The 6,028-nt window shown below is 34.1% G+C and overlaps 2 long non-coding RNA genes across 2 annotated transcripts; one reads left to right on the top strand and one right to left on the bottom strand.

The window, feature by feature from the left end:
- Positions 1 to 1,348: 1,348 nt before the first annotated feature.
- On the bottom strand, positions 1,349 to 2,259 carry LOC123312838. Its single transcript, XR_006537689.1, has 2 exons — positions 1,616 to 2,259; positions 1,349 to 1,532 (listed from the first exon to the last, which is right to left on the bottom strand). It is a non-coding gene; the product is annotated as an uncharacterized LOC123312838 (long non-coding RNA).
- Positions 2,260 to 2,571: 312 nt separating this feature from the next.
- LOC123312839 lies at positions 2,572 to 3,757 on the top strand. The gene is made up of 3 exons (XR_006537690.1): positions 2,572 to 2,689; positions 2,760 to 2,919; positions 2,997 to 3,757. It is a non-coding gene; the product is annotated as an uncharacterized LOC123312839 (long non-coding RNA).
- Positions 3,758 to 6,028: the final 2,271 nt, after the last annotated feature.

Here is a 6,028-nt window from a genome sequence, read left to right as displayed (position 1 = left end):
CATCCAAATAAATTATCTCAAATATTTACATTCATTTATTTCCACAAATTACATAATTCATGTGAGTGTGATGATAGAATGAAATCTTCTGGATACAAGTTCTTGTAAAATCTTCATCAAACGACACTAACATGTTCAGGAAAGTTCTGGAGGAACCCGAGCACAATCAATAATCCCATAATTATTCACTACCTTCACAAATACCTCTATAATCGAATAAAATCTACGATAACATTGCCTTCTCAATAGAGTTTTCACGATGATTACTCATTTTCCGCCATGTTTGTTGACAAGTCGCAGCGCCCTCATCGGTAGTTGGCATTGAACTAAAGAAAGAAATGGAAGGGACCCGCAGTTCAGCAAATCGGCAGAAAGTGACGAGGAGCTAAATGCTCATACTCGTACCGGCGTTGCCACGTCTACCTCTCATACTGAAACTGTCAACTTCGGTACTGAAACTTCAACCAGCTGTCAGATAGATGTCAAAATAAAATTGTGAGGTGTTGTGTAGGCAAAAATAACACATCATTTGGAATATTATTTTACTTTTATTTAAAATACGTACATTGAAATGCATTATTTTTGGTTTTTAATTTGATGGTGGTGTTAATCCTAGTGATTCTTTAGTGTTAAATGTGCGTTATTAATGCCAGTAATGGTAATGAAAGTATTCAATATCTTGGGAAAGTCACACAGTATATTAGCAGGAAGTGAATAATTATGCCATTTTCTCGTTGTGTTGTTGGATGTGGAGGCCGAGGAAACAGTGTTAAGTTTTTTTTTATTCCGGAAGAAATTTCTGTATTTCAGCATAAGAAGCTTCACTCAAATTACTTGACGAGGAGACAACAAAACTGCTATTATTAGGAGAGCTGACTTATACTAGTTATATTTTTATTTATACTCATTATATTTATGCTGTTTTTATAACTAGTTCTATTTTGTATCGATTATATTTTTATAGTGTTCCTGGGCAGGAAGACCTGAGTTGTTAACCCTTGGAAACATTGTTTCAATAAAGTTTATTACTACTACTATAGTGTTCCTGTTTTATATATACCTATATTGAATACACCTTTTCAATGAAACAGTGCATCTTTTCAAGAATATTTAATACAACTAAATTACATAATATTACGTATTTACATTTTGAGAAAATATTCATTCCATCTCTTATTACCCGTACAAACGCTGTAGAAATAAAGGCCAGGAACAATGGTCTACCAGACGCATTCCATATGAATCCAGAGTTTCACAATCCTCAAAGCAGTATTTTATTATAGATTGGTCATTATTCCCTTCTCTAAATATACATCAATTCATCTGTGCTAACCCTTTTGTGAAATACTTTCCTTGAATATTATGTTCCAAATATTTTATAGAGTAACCTAGGTAAAAGGCTAATTATAAAGTATTTGTAGGCTGCTACGCTCTGAATGCTTTCGTACATCTGGCTTATCTTCTGGGAATAAAATCCGCCACTTCTTGATTTGTTTTCAAAATTTCAATAAATTGGGTACTCTTTGTATTCACTAAAAGAAAATTTATAGTTAATTCAGAAATCTTGATATATGATGATGATAGTTATCATATCAAAAGTTTAATATCAACTTACTTTTCATATATCTATTTATCTATTACAGATTGCCAAATATATATTCTTAGAGCTCTAGATGAAGTTAAATACCACTCTTTTATACCTTGAAACAACGAAAATATTCGTCAAGTGAGGAGTTTTACTTGTAATGACGCTTTTGCTTGTCTCCACAATTTTTGTGAGGCTAGAAGGTTGGAGGGGCCTATAATGGTCCAAATCTTTGTTTTGACCGAGAGGGTCTTTCGACCAGGTTCAGTCTTCCAAGTAATGATTCTAATGTTCTTCAGTTGTTCGAGGAACGTTACAGGACCCTTATGTTGTTATATGTAGATATATCAGTTTAATTTAACGTTCCGCTGAAAACTTTATGTTGTTAATCATGTTGTAAGTGATTGCAACCCTGTTATTTGTGTTGCATTGGTCATCTATTCAATACAGATTTTCTGATATAATTATTACCACAATTTCACAAAGAATATTAATGAAAAATGTAAATAATAAACGGTCTCTGATAACAAAATAAAAATAAATAAGACATGTGAAATGAGTTGACAGGCTGTCAGAGATGAACAGTTGACAGTTTTCAAATGTTCTGTGGCTTAAAAAGTAGACGACAGACGTGGCAACGCCGGTACGAGTATGAGCATTTAGCTCCTCGTCAGAAAGTGTGTCCAAAAGTGTGGGAGTGAGAAAGACTATTGGTGGGTATCCCTTCTCTCTCTTTTAGATGTTTTGTTTACATCAATCAGCTGACGGTTTTGTTGATTACTCAGTTTAAATTAGTTTTTGGGATGATTTCTGTTGTGTTCAATTGGAAACGAGATCTAAAAGTGTTCAGAATGCTAAAACTCCCGATTAATATTCGCTTGAAACTTGAAAAAACTCAAATAAATCGGGGAATCCCACTCGAAAACCTTTAAGTATCTGGATTTTCGGTTTCTGACATGATATAAGAACATGTATTCTTATATCATGGTTTCTGAAAAATATGGATCTAGTGAAGGGACAGATTACCTTTACCTGGCCACCCGAAGAAATTAAAAGGGTTGAAACTGTCTGAAAAGACCTCTTTCGATTTTAACTGTCCTCTGAGTAAGTAATCTTCAGAATTGAAGTTGGTTGTGAATTTGTGGTATAAAGTTTTAGAGAAAGTATTTTATAGGTTTTTGTGTTTCTCAAATCATTGTTGTCCCCATCAACATCAGTACTGTTTGCATTCACGCAAAATTGGTAAATTTCAGAATCTTGTAACGATGGTTGTAACAAGTTGCTAAAGGATGCTCCAATGAGCAGAACAAAAATGAGACAAAGAGTTTCCACAGGTAGGTCTATTTTAAATATTTTCATTATGAGATCCCTTTTTGTGACTTCAAAAGCATTATATATTATTTTATTTTAGGTTTCCTTTTAAATGCCCAGATATTTTGGAACTTTGGATTACTGCTGTAGGAAGGGAAAATTGGTATCCCTCAAAGTATAGTAGAATATGTGAAGATTACCTTCATAATCCAAGTTATACAAGAAAAATATTGAAACTTGATGCTGTACCAAGTGTATTCAATAATATCCCAAGACATTCAAGGATCATGGAATACTTACAGTTCCATCACTCTTCATCTACAACTCACTGTGTTATGTGCATCAGAAGTGGAAGAACTTTCCGACCAATTCTATAAATCATGCATATGAAACAAGAAATAAAGACTCCTTGCAGATTTCAGTGCACCATCTGAAGCGCATAGACCAGGGCATGGACTTCTGGGGCCCCAAACTATATAATAAACTTCCTTCTGAGTTTCATGACAAGTCCTTGATGAACTTTAAGAGAGAAGTGAAAAGGTTGCTTTTAAATGAAACTATATATTCTATAGAAGAGTTCTTATGGAGAAAGAATATGTGATGAGGATTGTTTTTTTATTTTTATTGTGTTTGTATGCATTTTGTTACCACTGTGATATTTTATATTTGTTTATTACTGTCGACACCATTTGTAATATTAATTGCAAACGAAGATCCATCTAATCTAATCCGATAAGAAGCAGAGCGCATGTAAGTTTTCGAGTGAATTTAAATTATTTGAAATCAATAATTTTCTTTTTCATTGTAGACTATTACTGAAGATATATGTAAACTATTATATATATTGTATATAATAAAAATATAGAAAGAATTGACACTTGTTTTTTTTTGGACAACGCTCCTTAATTAACTCAAAATTCAGTATAGTAGAAGGAAAATATGTATGTTCAACATGTAGATTAGAACCTTGATGAATTTCACATGATTATATTCTTTCACAATATACTAATCTAGTTAAAATGAACAAATTTCTGTTCTTTTCATACAAAAAAAGACTTATTAAATTCCGTCTGCAAGCTCTGAAAAATATGATCAACATCGCAAAATCAACTCAGAAAACGTCTTGAATAGATGAAAAATATGATTCCAATCATCACAGTTCGAGAAACGAGTCCAAAATTACAGATATCCCCATCTCATTGGTGCAGGTATTTGGCAAAAAAATTATTGAATTCCTTCTACACTACTATGAAAAATATAATTCACATCGCATATAGGTTATCTATGATCGCATAATCAACTCAGAAAACGTCCTGATTTGATAAAAAATACGATTCAAATCAGAAAAACGAAACGTCAAAAATTTAAATTCAAACTTCAATAGGTTATCTCTCCTTGCGCAAGTACAGAGAGAGAAAGATATACATCCAATTGTCTATTTCAGTCGGCCTCACTTTTGCTGACCCGAGAGTCCCTTCCATTTCTTTCTTTAGTTCAATGGTAGTTGGATTCGCCTATAATACCAACTTAATACTTACTTACTTAATACTTAATACCTAGTATCAAAGAGGAACAAGAGATTTCACTCCTCGAATTTAGTTCCCGAGTCTATGTCGATGGTGGGGCGACCTTGCAATGCTTTGCCCCGGACCAATTTCCCACTTGCCTTTTAGTTTCGAGGGAGCCAATCAGATCGCAGGAATTTCGAATGGCCAATCAGATTGAAGATTCAGTCGAACAGAATCAGCTGGTCTCGTGTTTTGATTGTCAAATTGAAAGCAAATAATTCTTGGTTAAAAGTGTTTTCGTAATCCAATATTTTCAGAATGAAGAATAATTTATGAATTTATGAATAATATCGATAAATAGGCCACTCCAACCCGCTGTCAGATAGATATCAAAATAGAATTGTGGAGGATTAACAGGTGTTGTGTACGTAAATAAAACAAATAAATCATATAATTAGGAATATTATTGTAATTTTAGTTAATATACGTACATTGAATTAGCATTAAATTCTTCGAGTGAGGAATTTCACTTGTAATGTCGTCCACAATTTTTGTGAGGTTAGAAGGTTGGAATGGCTTCGATTCGTAAGAGTTTCAATCATTTTCTTCATAATTCAACAGACAATCATATTGACAATATCCATGTTTCTAGAGGATAGTTCGTGATAATTTAAAATTCAGAAAATAATAATCTGTTCCGTCTGCTAGGTTATGTTTGAATATTTCGAATTTGACATAAGGGACTCCGCCCATTTCTGCTCAAGGTCAAAGTAACACGCAGCGTCATAATAGTAGAGTGAAATCTCTTGTTCCTCTTTGCTAGTATTATACATCTATGAGAAGAGCATACTTGAGCATAGACTTAATTTAACGCCACAGAACATCAAACTATGTAGAGTAGTACAGACAGAAGCTGTATTCGGGTTCGACTTTCGGACAGTCCGAGAAGGGTTCTAGAACTGCGCAGTGGATTCGATACTAGAGGCAAATTTTGGCGCTGTAACCATAGCTTATGGTTATCTCTGACGTCATAGTAACTGATTACATTTATGCATTGAACTCTATAGGGTGTGTTCATAAACTTACTCCGAGAGTAGAGTATGAGTATGGTCATGCTCAGAGAGCATACTCTGAGGAACTAAAAGTACGTTTGTGAACGCTTCGGGTAATCAGAGCTTACTAAGAGCTTGCTCTGAGTAAGTTTGTGAACGCAACCATAGAGTTCAATGCATTTATGTCATCAGCTGTTTAGTGTCAGCTGTACGTTTTGTTTGGTTAGTTTTCCATAACATGGGATTTCGAGCAACTCGTACTGAAATGGTAATGTAGCATCTTGACATGCTATATTAATTCATTCCAGTACGTTGTTTCAATCCCGAACTTGAAATCAAAATAAGTGATTTTAAATAGGGAGCATTTCAAATTTTTCCGCTCATTTGTTTCGAATTCCGGCCGCCAGAGGGCGCTTTTATTTCCATAAACCACCGCATGGGTTCGCTGCTATGGTTCGCTGAAAACAGGCATGGACCTATAATTCCAAGTAGTTAGGTTAGTATTATACATCTATGAAAACAGGTCCCACTTCATGGAAGGGGAGTTTCCCTTCTATATGGGTGTGTTCTGT

This window comes from Coccinella septempunctata, chromosome 5, assembly GCF_907165205.1.
Source record: "Coccinella septempunctata chromosome 5, icCocSept1.1, whole genome shotgun sequence".
NCBI classification, from domain to species: Eukaryota; Metazoa; Arthropoda; class Insecta; order Coleoptera; family Coccinellidae; genus Coccinella; species Coccinella septempunctata.
The sequence above is the reverse complement of the archived record's forward strand: the minus strand, read 5'-3'. Positions and strand labels throughout refer to the sequence as shown.